This window comes from Dermacentor andersoni, chromosome 2, assembly GCF_023375885.2.
Source record: "Dermacentor andersoni chromosome 2, qqDerAnde1_hic_scaffold, whole genome shotgun sequence".
Taxonomy (NCBI): domain Eukaryota; kingdom Metazoa; phylum Arthropoda; class Arachnida; order Ixodida; family Ixodidae; genus Dermacentor; species Dermacentor andersoni.
This window is the reverse complement of record NC_092815.1, coordinates 191,008,210-191,027,946: the sequence shown is the minus strand read 5'-3', so window position 1 is coordinate 191,027,946 and position 19,737 is coordinate 191,008,210. Positions and strand designations below refer to the sequence as shown.

General features: G+C 46.7%; 1 pseudogene; it reads left to right on the top strand.

Annotated features, from left to right (window-relative positions):
- The first annotated feature begins 3,546 nt into the window (after window positions 1-3,546).
- Window positions 3,547-5,122, top strand: LOC126540804 (uncharacterized; annotated as a pseudogene).
- The last annotated feature ends 14,615 nt before the right edge of the window (window positions 5,123-19,737 follow it).

The window sequence follows — 19,737 nt, the reverse complement described above, 5'->3', positions numbered from 1 at the left end:
TGAGCAGAAAACCGAACTACACCAGCTCTTACAAGAGTTTCAAGGTCTGTTGTCTGAGAGGCCTGGTAGGACTTCTGTCCTTACTCATGACATAGAACTTACCTCCCCAGAGCCAGTACGATCCAAGGCGTACCGGGTGTCACCCCGCCAGAGCGATATTATGGAGGCTGAGGTAAAGAAAATGCTACAGCTCGGTGTTATTGAGGCGGGTGAGAGTGATTATACCTCCCCTTTGATTTTAGTTGAGGTACCGGGCAAGGAACCTCGTCCTTGCGTCGACTACCGCAGGCTTAATTCCATCACTAAGGATCAAATTTATCCGATCCCTAACATCGAGGAGCGCCTTGAGAGGGTGAGTAGCGCTCAGTTTATTTCCACCCTAGATCTTGTCAGGGGTTATTGGCAGGTTCCACTTACAGAAGAGGCTAGTAGGTATGCGGCGTTCATTTCACCAATGGGAACATTCCGTCCTAAAGTGTTGAGTTTTCGTTTGAAGAACGCGCCATACTGCTTTTCAAGCCTCATGGATAAAGTGTTGCGGGGACAGCAAGAATTCGCTTTACCGTATCTAGACGACGTAGCGATATTCTCCGCATCCTGGCCTGAGCATATGGCCCACTTGCGGGCAGTGCTAACCCGCCTGCGCGATGCGGGCTTGACAGTCAAGGCTCCCAAGTGCCAGTTAGCACAGGCCGAGGTTGTCTACCTCGGTCACGTGATTGGTCGGGGTCGTCGCCGCCCCTCTGAAATAAAGGTGGCCGCTGTGCGAGACTTCCCGCAACCGCGCACGAAGACCGATATTCGGTCGTTCTTAGGTGTCGCCGGCTACTATCAGAGGTACATCCCCAGGTACTCTGATATCGCGGCTCCCCTGACGGATGCTCTAAGAAAGACAGAGCCGCAAACAGTCGTCTGGGACGAGACAAAGGAAAGAGCTTTTAGCGCCCTAAAGAGCGCCCTAACAAGCCAGCCTGTGCTACGATCGCCCGACTACACAAAAGGGTTCGTTGTTCAGTGCGATGCTAGTGAGCGAGGCATGGGCGTTGTACTGGGCCAACGGGAAAATGGAGAAGTAGAACACCCCGTCCTGTATGCTAGTCGTAAGCTGACCAGTCGTGAGCAGGCGTACAGCGCCACCGAGAAAGAGTGTGCGTGTATCGTGTGGGCCGTTCAGAAACTGTCATGCTACCTAGCCGGCTCGAGGTTTATCATTGAGACGGATCACTGCCCTCTCCAATGGCTGCAGACCATCTCTCTCAAAAATGGCCGCCTCCTGCGCTGGAGCCTCGCTTTGCAACAATATTCCTTTGAGGTGCGTTACAAAAAGGGGAGTCTCAACGGTAACGCCGATGGCTTAAGTCGAAGCCCCTAACGTGGGAATCAGCCTCAAAATTGTTTGTTACTGATGTTTTTCTTCCTGAGGCAGGATTTTTAACCTATTGCTTATGTGTAGTGTTTCAAAGTGATGATGTGCTTTCTAGTGCAATTTTCCGATTTGTGGACGCGTTCTGAGTGCTGCTAAACTACTGTAAGGAACTAGGCAGTAGTATAAAAGGGGAAAGAGCCTGGGAGGGCTTAGTGAGGGTTGTGCCGTGCTTGCTGACTGAGCGGTTGACTTTCGGCGTAGTTCTAACGCTTGCCGGGAACGAGAACAAAAATGTCAACTCTCCCGAAGTCACTTTGCAGTGTCCTGTGTGAACCTGAACGAGAGAACGAGGCCTTCTCTGTGCGCTGCGCTCAAGAAACGCCGAAGGACGACCGACTTCGGTTATGAGCATCAGCAAGCGACATCCCTCCGGACAGCGGATGCAGTCCCCTGACCATCGGGATCTCCTTCCCCCGGCGGGGCGGTCTGTTACGTTTCGCCTACGACGCGCGGTATAGCCGGCGCGGATGCAACGGACGCCGGGGCTTCGTTCAAAGCGGCGGACATTTTGGCCCGTTCAGCGCCGCCGATACGCCTCCCCGCCAAGCGCGTCCAGGCGTGTTTCCGTGCCATGTGTCTTCGTGTGTGCGTGTGTGTGTGTGTGCCACGCTTGTCAAAGCGCAGCAGCCGGTGAGAGGAGCTCCCCAAGTGTGAAGCGAGGAGGTCTGATCGGCGCCAGCTCGGCGATGCGTCACTACACTCGTCTCAACATGTCTCTCAGCCTGTCCGGGCCCAGAGTCACGTGGTCTCATCCCGTGACGTTCCTTCTTGCCCTCAACTCCGAGAGTATAAGAGCAGCTGCCCCCGGACGCCGGGAGAGAGGCTCCGATTTCTTCCGTTGAGTTGCGTGCTCTCCTGTCTCTCCACTTCGGTCGACCTGACCGCCCGCTCTTTTGCGATGTTAGAATAAACAAGTTGTTCTGTTACCAGTTGACTCATGCTTTGCCGGGACCTTCGGATGCTTCCAGTGCCCCAGGCCGCCAGGCCAACGCTACCCTTGGGGCTTGCGACCCATTTGCAACAACGGGCGTCAGCACTGAGATTCCAACACTGGCAACCGGCTATATAATGTGGCGACGGCCAGGTAGCTCCAGATGGCATTGTGCACATTCGACGCGGTGGGGTGAAAACGTGTTTCCAGCGTCGCCTTTCCTCTGTGACTCGCTGCTGCCATGTAGGCACACGCTGTAACCCCCCCCCCCCCCACCCCCTTTACGTGGTGTGCTTGACAGCATCAGTCACAGCGGCAACAACAGTGGAAAAGTCGAAGGAGGAGGCAAAGAAAGCTTCGCTTTAAAAAAAAGCAATCAAGTGTCCATGCTCTGCTGTCACACGGTCGGACCAATTGTCACGGTGGAGATTCTGGAACTATAAGTCCTAAACGTTTCCATACTCTGCTGCCGCACTGACGCATCGCTTCTGTCGCTGGAGAATCTGGAACTATAAGCCCTGTGTGAGCGCGCCATGCCTGGAGCAGCTATTTTATAATCAATCGTGTGTACCGCAGTCGAGAAGCTTGTGAAAGAGAGGCTCACAAAGGCGGCATTTAATGTGCTCCCATCCTTTCTGCGACTCAGAGGTGAGTATATGTTATATACCTATGTTATATTTTAGCCGCGGTGCCATAATTCGGGCAGGACAAGGCAAGCTTACACTGTACGGACACAAGGACAAGGAATACAACACAAACGCCATCCTCTCGTTCTTACGCCCGTATTTTGCAGGTCTACCTTTCCATATCATGGATTCCTTACGCACTCGCTCACGAAGTTTTGTGCAGTGTGAGACCGGAAACAAACGGAGGCGACATACGAGCGCTTCGAGACGAAACAGGTGCGCTTGGGGTGCCCAGGCCACAAGCGCAGGAGCGCGCTCAGTGCTGTTACAATTGATAATTGCACGGGCAAGTTATAAACCCAAGCAGAGCTGCACTAAACTAGTCTCCCTCCCTTCGGCACTGCTATGTGGCTACGTTATTTTACGACTTCTGCTTACCAGCCTATACTGTCAGGAAACTAAGCTTAGACACTGCATTATACTGAAATAGGCATGTTTTAATACATCACTTGTCATTGTAATTTCACGATGCAGAAAATTCCTAAACGATTACTTTTTTTCAGATGCCGGGTATTCGGTACTTTCGATGCCCAAGATGCGGGTATCCAACGTTCTCACTTAAGGAACTCTTCAGACATCTCCGTATAGCTCATGGGCATGAAAATAGCTGGCTATGTGGCCTAGGAGGCTGCATGAAGACATTCAGACTGTTTCTTTCATACAAGAGGCATGTGTACCGGAATCACCCCGAACTGTGGAAGTGTGCCATTGGAAGTGGAGCAAACGAGCGTGTTTGAGCCGCATAGTGAAGAGCGTACAGAAGCCCAAGAAGTTTTAGGTGATCCTGAGCCATCTCAGTCAAGTCCCAGTTTAAGCAAGTACGTGAATCAGCTTGCAACGCTGCTTCTGAAGTGGAAGGAAGCAAGGCGTCTTCCCGAGTCCACCTTGAATGAAATAGCAAACGATGTTATTTCCTTCATTAATATAATGCTTGAGGATGCACAGCTTTGCACAAATATTGGTGCTGTCGTTCATGAAGAGCAAGAATGGAAGCAGCAGCTGAACCAGCTGCTCTCGAAGTGGGGTCGGCTTAGATATTGGAAGACACATTTTCCAATTGTTGAGCCTCGTACCACAGTGCTGGGAACTGATGGCCATGGAAGATTTGACACCATGGAGTATGTGCCACTTTGTGATGTACTGAAGTGTATCTTGGAAAACACACAATTATCTGGTGACTTCAAAAGCTACCCAAGAAAAGAAAACAACTTGTGTTCTGCTTTTGATGGTACTGAATTCCAAAATCATGCCTATTTTGCTGGGCACACTTCTAAATTATGCATTCAGCTTTATAGTGATGAATTCGAGGTGTGTAATCCGTTGGGTATCATAAGAGGAAAACATAAAATGACTGCCGTGCATTTTTTAGTGTTGAATTTTGCTACAAAATTCCGTTCAGCACTCTCAGGAATACATTTGGTTTTGCTTGTTAAAGACAAACATGTGGCTACCTACGGCTTTTCAAAGGTCCTGGCTCCCCTAATTACAGATGTAAATGAATTAGAAGATGAAGGTATTGTCATAAATGGAACTCTACTAAATAGTTTAGTTTTCATTTTCACAGGTGATAATTTGTCCAGCCATAGAGTAGGAGGCTTTAAATGCTCATTCAGTCGTGTGAGAATTTGTAGGTTTTGTATAGGATTGCACCATGAGCTCAATCACAAATTTCTGGAAAGTGCTTTTCTGCTTCGCACACGAGAAGGCCATCAGCACCATTTAAACATGTTAAGTGCTGGGCTTCCCACTGCATTATTGTATGGAGTTAGAGAAGCATGTGCCCTCACATTCAACGGGTTTAATCCAACACAGCATCTATCTCCAGATGTGATGCATGCCATTCATGAAGGTGTATTGCCATCTGCGTTGCAGCATATCATTTCATCGTTGATGAAACAGAATTTATTTTCCCTCACATACTTGAACAAGATGATATGTGAATCGAATTGTGATGCTCATGATGTGCGCAACAAACCAGAGCCTCTATCAAAAAAGTTTTTGAAAGGAAAAGCGGGTATGAAGGCCTCAGCAGCTCAAGTGTTCTGCTTGTTTCGTCATCTTACTTTTTTTGTTGGTTAATGTGTTCCAGCAGAAAATGATGTGTGGCAGCTTTACCTTCTTTTACGTGAAATTGTAGACATTATCATCAGCTACAGAATCCCTACTAAGTATATTGCCTACCTGCAGAGAAAAATTCACTTCTTCTGTCTGGAATTCAAGTTATTCCCATTTTCATCACTACCTTGCAAAGTGCACTAATACATTATCCTTCACTCATCATAAAGTTTGGACCTCTAAGTGCACTCTGGGCAATGCTATTTGAAGCAAAACATCAATATTTTAAGGATATTTCACGCAAGATCCGCAATTGGAAGCATCTTTCGTATAGTCTGGTAGTCAGGCACCAGTTATTGCAAAGCTTTACATTTATAGCTCCTCATGAGAGCAGTGTTCACACGACTGGTTGTTGCCCTGTGCTCTTTGAGCACCTTCCTGAATATGCACAGCAGTTCGTTTCTGAACACAGTCTTGAATGCTCTAATTCATTTACTGTAAGTTCTCTAACTGTGAATGGCAGGATATACAAGGTAGGTTGTTGTCTTGTTGACAACATTTCATTTGATGATATGCCAGAGTTTGTTCATGTATGTGGGCTATACTATGTAAACAAGGTACTTTTGATTGCGGCAAATGTGCTTGGGACTGTTTATTTTGATGAACATTTTCATGTATATGTTGTGAGTATGACAGAAGAGTACAAAGTGCTGACATCAGTTTCAGAGTGAGAACGAGCCATTGTACATGCGGCAGCACAAGGGACGCAGTGTGATAGGCACTCGTCACAGTTTAGCGTAAACCAGCTGCCTAATGTGGACGGGTGCATCTCAATTTTTGCCTAGTTGCTGTTTCTCTTTATGTAAAAATTTGTGGCTGCACAGCCTGTACTTATGCCTTTCAATATTTACGTATATCTGTACAGTTTGGTTTGTAATCATGTGAGAAATTCAAGCTTCACTGAAATGATAAATAAAACTTGACTAAGTATGTTATATATTATCAGGCATGGCAAGCAACCCTTAGCTCTATTGTCTAGATGTGGCATCCGAAGTAGATGTTTTCATGAATAATTCTGCAATATATTTGTAGTGCAGTAGCATAATACCCTTATAAAACAAGTGCCGGTGACTGTACACCTGGCAGCATAAGCATCACAAAAAAGATGGGATTTCTTATAGCAAGCTTTAGAATCCAAATGGGCACTGGCGATTTGTAATCTTCTCTTACAAAATGAAAACAGGCAAGAGTACTAAATAGGCCTTTTTCAATGTTTGAAGTTATTTGTTTTTTCCTTGGTTGTCTAAGCGAGCTCTTACCGAAAGTATTGATAGTAATATTAAGTTTGAGTCAACATTAAGACATTACAATAATAAAACTGTATTTTCAATAAAACTTGTATGTGACTTGCTTGTGCGTTTCTATCTGCCCTTACTGTTTGTACTAGACACAGTTTTTTCTGGCTTTTGTGGAAAAGCTTTTAGGGGCATTTTAAGTTCTACCAAAATGTGCCTGTTGCTTTAACCTTGATATTCCACTTGTTTAGTTTTGTGTTAAGATGTATCACTGTTTTAAATGATGCTATATGAACGCATTTTTTATTAATCGACACTTGTACTTGTGGCCATACCCTTTTCAAGTACCCATCATATCAATCACATCGTTACCTTAAATATAACAGTACACAAACGCATTGTGCAATCTACAATTATTGAAATTCATGCGTGTATATCAATGCAGAAATCTATTTAACACCCTTTACTTCATGCTTTAACACCCTTAATAGTGGCAAATTCACACCCTATATGCGTCTGCACCCTTATTGCGAGGTGTTTTGAGCAGAAAGGGTGCTAAAAGGGTGTTATACTGGGTGTAAACATCAAAACACCCTTTTCAACACCCTTAACGGTGTAATAATGTTTAGTGTGTAGCGCGCCGTCGTCTGTTCACCGATGACTTACCTCTCTTCGGTCCCTGCTTTTCAATGCCTAACAAATGTTAAACGTTATCCCTGCATGCATCAGAAATTTCTCGAATGTTATCGACAGTTCTGTCCGTTGGCTGTTGTTACCGAAGCTTTTTGTAATGCGATGGTATGGGGCTCTTGCATTGCCTAGTGGGCGCAGCGAAAATGGTGCTAAAAAGCGCCCTCTCTCCTGAACTGGGTAGTACCAAGCTCGGTCGTGTACTTCGGAAAGTACTTTTACAATATAAACCCGCCACTTTCAGTTTTGTTGTACCACGGCTTGCAGCGAATATCGGGCGCCGAAGATTTTTTCAGGGGTGGCACGCTACTTAAAGGCAATAAATTATGTAACGCCGAATACGTGTACGCCGTTCAAGAAATAAGCAGCGAAGCTTTAGCGCGGTGTCAATCGCAAGTGAAGCGAGTCGCGTACGAAGTTGAACTTCAGATCACGTTTGCACGCTGCTAGATTCAGGCGCACAAACGCGAGGAAATGCTTGCTATAAATGAATTCACAGCAGCGATAAGCAGACATGTGCACGGAACTGCTCGAGCGCACGACGGTACGCGCCGCGACGGCAGCGGTCTTTCAGCATGGCGCGAAACGGTGGGCCTCCTGAAATCTTTGTTGACTGCATGCCGCTAGACAAGTAGTTATGTCTGCACTGTAGTAGCGGCGATCTGTCCCATTAGCAACTGATAAATAAATAAATGACTGATGCAATGCATATGAGTTCGCAGTAACGTACGTGCGAATCGCGCTGCAGCGCGAGCTCGTGCGCTGCTCGCTTGATGTAGATTTTAATGACAGCGCTCGAACATCGATGTGCTGCAATCAATACTACCTTGCTGCGCTGCCTCAACGTGCTGGCTTGAGGTCAAGGATGAGCACATTTCATTCTCTAACCTGTGCTGCTCGTATTGGGGTAATGAATTGTCACCGAATCAGCCCGACCATTTGTGGTCATTTGCACACAGCTGGTCACTTCACCGGTTCGCACCAGTCGAATTGTTAATCCGCCTCTTTCATGGCGCGACGGCGCATGCGCCCTGCCCTAGCGGATTAGTCGCGAAACGTTTTGGAAGGGTCGCGCGCGTGGCCGCGCGCCGGAAAGTCCCTCGAAAAAAAAAAAAGCGCTCGGACGCGCGCTGCTGCAAACACTCGTGCCGTGTACCGCGTTGAAACTCTACTGGTAGCTCGACGTCGGTGCGGTGCCGAAAACGTGCGTAGCGTAAGACCGCAACTCCACTTCAAAAGAGAAAGCGGCCAGGGCATCGTCCGAGTTGTCTGGACTGCACCGTGAGCCAGGTCAGGCACGTACGCAGGATTTTTTTTCGGGGGGGGCCCAACCCAAGGTAACTTTTCTATGCAAACGAGGGAGAGGGTACATTTAGTAGTACAAATGTGAATAATGCCCACCATTCGCCATAAAGACGCATAAACCCGCAAAAGAGAATAGAAATAACGTGTATCTCACAGGTACGCCTGTGAGAGACACCTCTTCTTTACTTGGCAAACAAAGAACCACATCAAATGGACTCGTGCATAAAGGATGCGCAGGAAGAACCTTGCCAAAAACAAGTTAACCAGAAAAAGTGCAAAATAAAGATTTCTAGTAGCGTCCTGTGAATGATCTCTGGAAGAATTATAGCGAAATGTATATTTGCGGAACAACCACAGTTCTTTTGGATCCCTCCTTTACTGCTCTACCAAATGCCAAAACCGACTGATATTGTTATTTGGGAAATTGTGTAACGATGCCTGGTCACCATTCCCGTACAGCCGAGTAGAGCGCCGGACGCTCCTGTTCTAGACGTACTGCGCCCAACCACGGAAGGTTACAAAAACACCCCCATTAGCACAGCAGGGAAGTGGCTACGTCAGCGGCTCGAATGATAAATGTAGAAGAGTCATTCAAAACACACGGAATTATTCTTCACTTCCGGCAGCGTTTTCTCTACTTCCTTATTAAATAAAAAGATGTTGATCCATAAATATTTGCACAAACAATTTTCGCTTTTCGTCCCTGTTTGGCTGCTGCCTTGGCTTTCTTCCTTAGTAGATCGCTTAATTTCTCATCTCCTTGCGACTCTTGTTTCTTGTTGCCAATTTTTGACGAAAAGTGCTGTACAATTAGGCAAAACAAGAGGAGGTAAGGGGTGACAGTCATATTGCTTATGGGTTGAACGGTTATTCCAGGGTCTGATGATGGACGCTGTTTCACAGTATACTATTTTCTACCTTATCTAACCCATATCGCGGATATATGGTTCCAGGGATCTGCCAGCGTCACGGAGAGCCATTACTCGAGGAAATAATGAATCAAAACGAAAAGTTAAACACAACTGGCGTTTTCTCCGGCCGCAACTCGTTCCATGAGCATACACACCAGCTCAGTATGAACCGAGTTTCTTTCTTGGTCCCTGGATCAGTCTAGACAAAGAAGGTTGGACTAACGAAGCAACAGCGATGCGCGTGATCGTTGAATAAATGGTGACATAAAATTGGGTTGGGCATTATAAATAAAATATTATATTTAAAACGATAAACTACGCCCTGCCTGCTGCAATAGATGTGGACAGCTGAATTCATCTTGAGTTAATCGCGCAGGCACCGAATCGATGAGAAAACTGGCCTCCACACCCCAGGAAATGCCGATAACTACTGCCATCCAAAAGGAGTGAAAAACATGACAACCATTCGACTCTGTGAAGACGGAATGGCATCGAAAGCTGACGACAGTCAAAGCTCTCAAACGAAAAGCAAAGTGTTTCACCTCCGTTGCGGGTCGGCCTGAAGATAGTGTTACATCGGGCCAATCCGCGGCAGAGGTGAAGCAGGCGTTAAGCATCCCCCCCCACCTCCCATCCCTACGTGGGCCGCTCCCGAAGATAGTGAAGCATCGGGCCGACCCTGGGCGGAGGTGAAGCAGACGTTAAGCACTACCCATACGTGGGCCCATCCCGAGGATTCCCAAGCGCGCGTTATAGGTTCCCGAGTCCACAGGCGTACGTGCCATTGATCTTGGACCGCTTTCACACGATCACCAAGATCGGCCCACATTATGATTTTTTCTGTTAAAGGACGCCGAAACAAACTACGAAAGTTAGTCATACACTGATTTCGCTTTAAAAGGCAGCAGAATGTTGACCGCCAAGTAGATTGATTTGTCGGCATTTTATGAATGTGTGTGAGGAGTGGTGGCGTGGGCGGATGGGGGGGAGGGGGTATGTCAGTTAATTTCGGGGGGGGGTCCGGGCCCCCCCGGGCCCCCCCTTGGGTACGTGCCTGAGCCAGGTAGTTGCCGCCTTTCATGAATAAAACCCGTGCGTTACACTTGGGCGACACTTAAGTACATCACGTTGCTGACGAAGTCTTCTTGCAGCGTCAGTCCTCACTTGCTGGTGGTGGCAGCACGTTCGTGACTGCACGTACTCGTAAGGCGCGGCAACACTGGCTCGAAACGAGACCGACAAGACGCTCACTCCAATGATTGACCGGCTATTGTGCGTCACTGAAACCTTTTCATCATACCAGGTCCACAACTACGTAACCGACGAGCGCGAGTTGTACTGGGCTTTCTTGTTGAAGGCACCGGCAAAATCAGCGTGCCAACAATCCTTCGACCGAACCCCACGTGATCGGCCGTCGAATCTACAACACAACAGCGACAGCGTCTTCGTTTTAATTAGTCAAGCACGCCTACCAAGTTGAAATGCACAAGCTTTAACCCTCTCAAGCCTTGCCCATGAAGTTTGTGCCAATGTCGATCCTGTTCAGCGAAGGTTAACCTGGCGCCGTCGAGTTCGTGCACTCTCTACCGGCGGACCTGAACTGAAATGTAAGCAGTTAGGTCCAACGAAACTGCTTTTATACTTCAATTCTGCCCTTAGCGATTTTAAATCAGCTACACTTCACTTCGCACGACGCGTACACAATAAGCGGTAAGCGGCGACACAGCGCTGTGCCAACATCTGTACGTCACCGCACCTGTAGGCTGTCGGCCGCATTCGCTACATATATGGGTGGGCCTGTACGTGTTGCTTTGCGGACACATTTCTCAATTTCAGAGATGCACTGTTTGCCTCTGCGTCATGCGGCAAACAAAAGACGGTGTATTCGGTATACAGCAGCATAAACAACCGCCTCGCTCATTTATACCAAAGCCGTGTGAGCAATGGCACCCGCGTGTTTTCGTGAGAGAACAACATTGCCTACAAATGAGCACTTATGCGAGCACAGTTTTTTCTAATAATGCTCTATGCCACGCTAAAGCTGTAAGTATGATGGAGTTAAGGAAAAGCGAGAATGAGTTAACAGCCCGTAATATATGTGGATCACAGTTGCCCTTGTTTAAGTGGTTCGGCCGCTCATATTGTCTCGTCTCAGGGTGTAACAACATGGCACATATGCGCAGATATGCATGTTTTGCTACATTTTGACACTATTTCATATTTGTGAAGGTCCACAATATTTGACGATAACAGCGACCTGCGGCTGTAGATGTCGATGTAAACATGTGCACCGCTTTAATAAATCCCACGCAGAAGGCTGCGCTCGAAGACTTTTTGAATATTCGGAACGTCTAAATAATGTGTAAGAAGAATACAAAAAGTGATGTGCAAGTGCAGAAATCAGTGAGAAATCCCAAGGCAGCCTTGCCGCCAAACGGAACTCAGCGTGCCTTTATCGGCCACACTGTTTGCAGAATAGCGCACTCAGGCCTGCTCGCCCAGTAGTCATTGAGTGATACGTGGCTTCAGGAACGACATGCTGTCCCGAAGAAGCCATTAATGATGATTCGCGATCCACGAAACGCACGACTGAGGCGCAGTCAACGTGGGCGCAGGTACACAAATCAACCGGCGAAAGCGCCGGGACCCTTCCAAAACGTTTTCAGAGGCGTGCGGCAGAGGGCAGCACAGGACAATGAAAGAGGCGGATTGTCGATGTGGCCGGGTCTCAAATCGTGAATCACCAGCCATGCCTGCTGCTATGTCGGTCTGCCGTCGGGACTGTAGGTGCAAAAGACCGAATTTTAGAACGCAGATAATCAAGCAAGCTTCGAGACAGGCGAAGCAGCCAGCATGGCACAAAGTTTCGCTTATCCAGCGCGACGAACTGCAGCTATCCAGCGCGCCCGACGCCCCGCTTCGCGAGGCCTAGAAGGAAAATGGTAGAATCTGTTGTTGGGATTCAGGCCTTCTTGTTCATGGTAGCCCACGACGCAGAAGTAACGATGGTGACGCTTTTTCGAGGCTGAGCTAGGTCTCTCCCGATCGGCGTCGCCGATTCCTTCTGCTTCCAGCATTACGCCTCACGGAGAGTCCGTTTTCGTTAAACTATAGGCTGCGGCTAGCTCGCAGCGTGGTCGGCGAGGTCTGTGACAAGTGACGAACCTTTTCGCACTCGCAACAGGGCAGAAAAAAAGCGCGAATGGACGCAAAACTCGGGCTAGAAACGTACTTCGCCACAGCCAGAGCACAATACTACCCATGCCGGTACTACTCAGATAACGTTTCGCGCGCCGCCACCAGGCGCCGCTACTATACCTCAAACTCCAGCGCAAGACGCCCATGCACGACGCGACTTGCGTAGTACTTTCCGGAAGCCCTAAGCAGGGGGACGCGGGACAGAGTCCCGGCCACGCCGGTCGTATCTAGATGGGGGTGAAATTCGAAAACACCTGTGTTCTTAGATTTAGTTGCATGTTGAAGAATCCAACGTGGTCCAAACTATTCCGGAGCCCCACACTACGGCGTGCCTCATTACAAAATCGTGATTTGGCGCGCAAAAAAAAAAAATATTTTTTAATTTCTGGAAGCCACGCTGGCACCAGCAATTACGCTGGAACCTTCCACAAATAATGTAATAAAGCCGATGCGCTTGACCCGCAGATAAGATTTTCGACGACCGTAGAGACTGCTACATCTCTCAAATTAATTGCCTGAATATATCGCCAAATGAAAATACGTACAGCGCTGCGCTCACATCTTGTTTTAGGGAGTATCGTAATCGTAGGTGAACTTTTTTTTACATACAGGGCAGAGGTGTAGCCGGGGGGGGGGGGTGCTTATGTGGCTTCAGCCCCCTCTCCCCCGAAATTTTTTCGTGCTGTCATGCGCCGCCGACTAAAACAACCCCCTGGCGCCGTCAATCCTGCTCTATTTTGTCTAGGATGTCCTTTTCACGCTGGAAACGACATTTTAGCACGAACATTGCGAAATTCAATTGAATTGAATTCATTTCCATATTGAATGGGGGAAAGTCCGAACTAAAAAGTGAAAGTGAATTCACTTGACAGAGGTTCGGACCCCCTTGAAAGAGTCAACAACTTCTAAAGGCATTTTGTCAAGCATAATGATTTTCTGGGAGAACTACCGGCGACTGTTTAGGAGTAAAAATGATTGCTTTAGTTTTGTTTGTATTAATTTTTAATGAATTTATATGACTCCATGTTAGCAGGCCTTGGAGGAAATCACTGATGTTTAACTGAAGTTTTTTAACGTTGGACCCGCGAAATAGTAGAGTCATGCCATCCGCGTACACTATATAAGATGGTGTTTTGCTAATGTTAGTGACATCATTAACATATAAATTAAATAAGAGCGGCCCAAGGATGCTTCCTTGTGGAACACCAGCATTAATCGATTTCAGAGGGGACAGGCTGCCATTGATAGAAACGTACTGTTTCCGGTATTTAAAATATGATGTTAAAATTTTAAATTTTAAACTCCTCTTATTTCGCAAAGTTCAAGTTTTACTAATAATGTGTCATGGTTCAAACTGTGGAATACTTTTGAAAGATCTACACATATTCCAACAACAAACTGTTTTTCCTCAAATACTTTTAGAAATTCTTTTTGTGTTAACAGAGCATGCTCGGTCGATCGACCTTTGCGAAAACCAAACTGACATTCTCTCATCAAATTGAATTTATCTACAAAAGAAGAAATCCTACAATGTAACAGTTTCTCCAGACCTTTAGAGAACAGCGGTAGAAGAGAAATCGGTCGGTAATTGGCGAGGTTGTTTTTATCTCCGCTTTTAAAAAATTACAATTACTTTTGATATTTGCATTTTTTGTGGAAAAGTTCCGGTTGAGAGGGCTAGATTGTAGATGTGGGCGAGTACCGGTGCAATTAAATCGGCTACGCATTTTACAGGTTTTATTTGCAAATTATCTATGCCCAGAGCTGCGCTGTTTCTAAGTGAACAAGGAGTTGTCAGATTCGGTCGTCGGGTTTAGAAAAAGGCTCTTGGGGTTCCTTTCAACCATATAGGTTTCATCAAAATTTTTGGAGCTTGTCCCTAGCTTCAGGAAAAAGTCATTAAAAGCTTGTGCCAGTTTAGTACCCTGTACTGATTGATCGTTTAATTTTAATTCAGTGATATTTTGATTTACATTGAAACGATTCAAAAGGTCATTAATTTTTTTCCACATGGCTTCAGGCTTATAACTGTTCTCTAGAGAAAACATATTGTGCAGGTATGCGCGTTTCGCATTACGCAGGAATGTATTGGCTGTGTTTCTTTGTTTTCGAAATAGTTCCCAGTCTTCAGGGCTGCGTGTGGTTAAAAATTTGTTGAAAAGCTTATTCTTCTTCTTGATTAGTTTGAGGCAGTAATTAGTCACTGCTCAATTGGGCTCGATTCCGCGGCAACGCCAATGCACCGGGAGTCGCATATCGTAACGCAAGGCGCTCCATCCGAGCACAAAGTTTCAAAGGCGTTTTGATGGCCAGCGGGCTCGCGGCATCTCGCGAAGGCCGCGAAGTCTAGGGAGCGCTTGGATTTCAATTCTGAAACATTATGGGTATAAAGTTTCCATAAACTGTTGATGCGAAAGGTGCATTGACATTTCCAAAGTCATGCGCTAGGTTTTGAATTCCGGAACTTTGCATGTTTAATGTTGTTATGAAGATTTCACGCCAAAGGTGCATTGAGATTTATAAAGTCGTACGTCGGCCTATACAATGAGACACACAAAATAAACACACTATCAGACAAGTTTGCAAAGTACGCAGCGAGGTCCGATGAGTCGACGCGTCGTGGTGGTTCATTTGTGCGGTCATGTCACAGAAACGAATTTCAACATTATTTTCACCTGTGCCAAAGCATTCATGTCAAGAGGCTAAATCCAGGAAAGGTAACTACCTTCTTATTTTTCTACTTTGACTTTTATTCGCGTGGACACATTGAGCCTCTTCAATTTTTTTGTTCTGGCTACCCGCCGCAGGCTCCCACAGTCAGCCAGAGCCCATGCGTTTTTGTCGTGTGGCCCCGACGACCGTGTGGAGCACTTCGATGCGCATTCGTTTTTCTCTAACCGAGTGGATGTTCGTCTGGTAGAGGTTTGGACGCTTTCTGGCTAGCAGACGAGAAAAAGAAACAATGGTCGCTCGCCGCCATCACTGCGGGGACTCGACGGCATGTAACGCGTCCGCTTGAGCGCAACCACTCCATAAAATTTTGTCTCGCCGGTGTAGGATGCCGAGGAGTATGCGTATAGTTCTCTGTGGGCCAAGCGTCTCACGCTTTCTTCGGTATTATTTCGGTAGGCACATGAGGTGCCCAAAGTAGGCATTCGATTGTGGCCAACATGCTTTCTTTTGCGTCCTTTTTTCTTCATTTCGGTGCTCCGGCCCCACAAAGGAAAGAATGACATAGTTGCAGCGCAGCGAATTGCCGCACGGTGAAAGTTCGTTTCAGTTGCCGGTTACTCTTAACATATTGTTGCGATAGCAGTTATATGGACTGCGCCTCCAGGCGCATTCCTGCCGTCGCCCTCATGTTCCGTGTTGAGTCCAAGGGCGATAACATCGCGCCCGCGCTCCGCATGCTGTATCCGCGAGTGAAAGCGTAACGGGGGGGGGGGGGGGGGGGGGGGGCATGGGTGAGCCGACGATGGTGGCTCAGCCTTGTGTGCGCAAGGAAACCCGCCGCCTTCCATCGCGCAAGATGCGCCAGGGGGAGTGGAGGGTGGGGGGGTGACCTGTGAATCTGTGGTTGCGCAACATGCTTATTTGCCTTTTTTGACGCATCATACACAGTGACTCTTTCTTAGATAAGTAGATTTCTTGGAGACCTATAGGTATACTTAAATATGTTGTTGCGAGGTTTTGTGTATATGTGCAGTGAACTTTGTTTCCAGTGACACTTTTTTTTTCCTTTATCAAGCTGTATCTTCGCATTTGTATATTCCATTGTATCTTCGTATTTCTAATGTACGAACGCGAGTCAAATGAAAGTGGGCCAACCCACCCTGCGCAATAATGGCTCGGTTCATTATCTACGAGGCATGCGCGTGGCACAGAGGCATCTCTCATTTACAAAAGTGGCACGCAGGTGTGAGGATCAAGGTTCTTATTGCTCTCATACACTGGGTTGAACGTGGTTGCGTGACAAAATGCACACCCCAAAAGTTGCAAAGCGGGGTGTCGTGAGGTTTCTGACAGATGAAGATGTGTCCCAAAAAGAAATTAGTCGCCGTATGGCTGCCGTGTACGTTGAACATTGCATTTCATTGACCACTGTGAAGCGTTGGAGCAAACGGTTCAAAGGGGGATGTGAAAGTTGCGACGACGATCCAAGACCGGGCCAAAGCCACCGTGCAATCACCCCGAACACAGTTGCAAAGGCTAATTAGACAAGAACGGAGGATAAGCATCGATGAATTGTCAGGGCTTGTGAACATGAGTCACAATTCGGGTCCCGCCACAAATCATGAACATCTCGGCTAGTGGCTCTTTTGTGCGCAATGGAAGGCCGAGATTTTGAACCACCTCCAGAAGACGGAGAGGTTGGGCATTGCCTTGACTCATCTAATCCGGTATCACGATGAGGGTGACGGCTTTTTGTCTGCAATTGTGACCAGGGATGAATGGTGCCACCACTATGAGCCTGAAACACGACGAGAAAGCTTACAGTGGAAATAGTTGAATTCACCACCCGCAAGGAAAGCAAAGGCCGTCATTTCTGCCGGAAAGGTGCTGTTGACTTTATTTTTTTCGATCATCAGGGGCCATTATGGATCGAATTTGCTAAACCTGGAGAGACTATCAATCGTTTCCGATATTGTGAAACGTTGGATCGGCTGCATGTCGCAATCAAGAACAAACAACGTGGAAAATTCAGGAATGGGGTCATTTTGCTCCACGACAATGCCCGTCCCCGCGTTGCTGGTGTGGTTAATACAAAACGGGCAAAGTTCAACTGGGAAACGCTGCAACATCTGCCATACAGCCCAGACCTGTCGCCTTGCGACTTCCACATTTTGGAGCATTGGAAAGAACAGCTCGAGTGAACCACATTCGTGTAGGAGAATGACGTGAAAGAGTCAGTCGCATACTTTTTGAAGCAGCAACCCAAGCAGTTTTATGACACGGTAATCACGCGACTCGTTAGTCAATGGGACATATGTCTAAATGCTCATGACGACTATGTTGAAAAAAAAAAGGTACCCCGTTCGTCATATATTCGCATTGGCTCACTTTCATTTGACTTGCCCTCGTATAGTTTGCAAAACTCCTGCTTTTTATAGTGCTCTCTGTTGCGATTATAATGTCGGAGCACTTACAATACACCACCGGTGACAGCTGCTCCTGGGCAATACATTCTTACAAAGGACAGCGTCATTGAGATTTTTCCCGGGTCGTTGCATATGTACAAAAATGTAAACATGGTTCTTGAATGACACAGAGCGAGGGAGATGCAACTGTGAGAAAGGCAGTGAGGCTAAAAAAGTTTTATTAAAACATATGTCCTCAACTTGTTCATTTCATGCCCTTTACATCTTTGATATCAGCGGCATGTACTGCTTTCGTGGTTTCAAACTGATATAATTTGAAGTTCGTGTGACATTTGCTTTACTTATTAAGTATACAGAAAACATGGAAGCACTGATATGAGTTATTTCAGGCACGAGTTTGAGACAAAAGTGTAAATTCTCTTATGAACAAATACATATTTTACTTGCCTTGACAGTGCATAGCGTTTAAGAATTCGTTTGCAGCATCATTGGCAATGGCAACGCATTTATTCATGTTGAATGTATTTGATCGCTCGACAATTTCTGTAAGGACGAGGCCGAGCTGCAGAGTGAGCCCCCCCCCCCAACGCAATTTCTGGCTACGCCACTGATACAGGGAGCTGCACAACATGCTTTAGAAATTACCTAAAGATAGGGAAGCTGTGTTAACTGAGTGATCTCCTCGGCCCTCTTTTTTTTATAGATGCATGCATTATGAACTTCATAACCACTTCCAAAAAAGGATGTGCTTGCTACAGCAAACTTGTGCAACATCATTCCAGCCTATTTGGCTCAGAAAATTGAAACAGAACCGCTGAAGAGCAGCAGAACTGTATCCCTTGTTAGTATTAAACCATAAGTACGTTTTCAAAGTTATACAGTAAAAAAATATAAAGTCTAAATATGATCTTCGTCACCCCATGCGAGAACGTAATGAAAAATACAATTTATTAGACCAAGGACCTACATATGCAGAGATCAGGGGCCCTATAAGGTAAAACTATTCCAATATGTTTTTATTCCAATCTCCTCACGTGAAATTTGCGTAACCGCCGACGCAAGCATCGGGCGGTAACCAGCAGGGTTGCCTGAAGAGACCAATCAACCGCTCTCCTCGTTCATAGGAGGTCACATTTGTTTGTTTGAGAAACGAATAACATTGCTTACACTGAGCGGTTTGTCTTATCTAATTGGCTGACAAGAGGCGCGGAACACGCTCAAGTCGAGAGGGATTCAATGGCGCCGAGCGAGCGCACTGAAAATAGATAACTGGATGAAGAGTATGGTGCCGGCGTCTGCGATTGGTCCGCTGTTCCTTACTTAGCTTGTGGTGGCTGGTCGACAATCGCGGTGGCATGCAACGGATGCTTAAGAATGACGTCAGAACGGATCCTAAGCAAAGAAGAGTTGTTAGAATAAGGCCGTAAACGTACCGAGAGTGCTCGAAAACGTTACACGGTCGCGCAGAAAGCTTTATTATACGCAAATAAACCCATGAGATGCGGCAGGTGCGAGTAGCCAATGCCTGAGCGATCGGCGGTAGCCAGCTTTTCTTCCTTTCGGAACGGGGTAGCCTGCGGCTATTCAGAAGAAAATTCAGTTTTGCTCGGCGTATTAATGCATCGTTAACGCGTACACGTCACTTTGACGCGGTGAGTTTTTGTGGCTTTGTGACGTCGCGTAACACGCAGGTGCAGGTGAAGTGGGTGCAGGTGACCAATAGCCGAGGGCTAATGGCGAAAAGGCGTCGAATCAGAAATAACTATTTTTCTTTTGTTTGGTGAAATCATGTACAAGCAGTGTGTTCACGTCATATCAGATGGGTAGCTATCGTGGTTTTCGTGAAGTCGAGTGATATGCAGGTGAAGTGGGGGTGGTCCAAAAAAGTTTTTGACCAATTGGGGAGGGGCTGATTGCAGAATTGCAATAGAAAAGTTTGGAATAGTTTTACGTTATAGCGCCCCAGGTTGGTGAAATTTGAGTTAACGCGATGGAGACATTCAATGAATTATAGAACAGTCGCTTTTCATTTTAATCATTTGTGTATACACTCTTTTACTACGAGCAGGAGTACATTTTCTTTATTTTCTTTTGCTGGCGTACAAAGCCTGTAAACTTTGTTTCATGGAATAAAAAAGCTC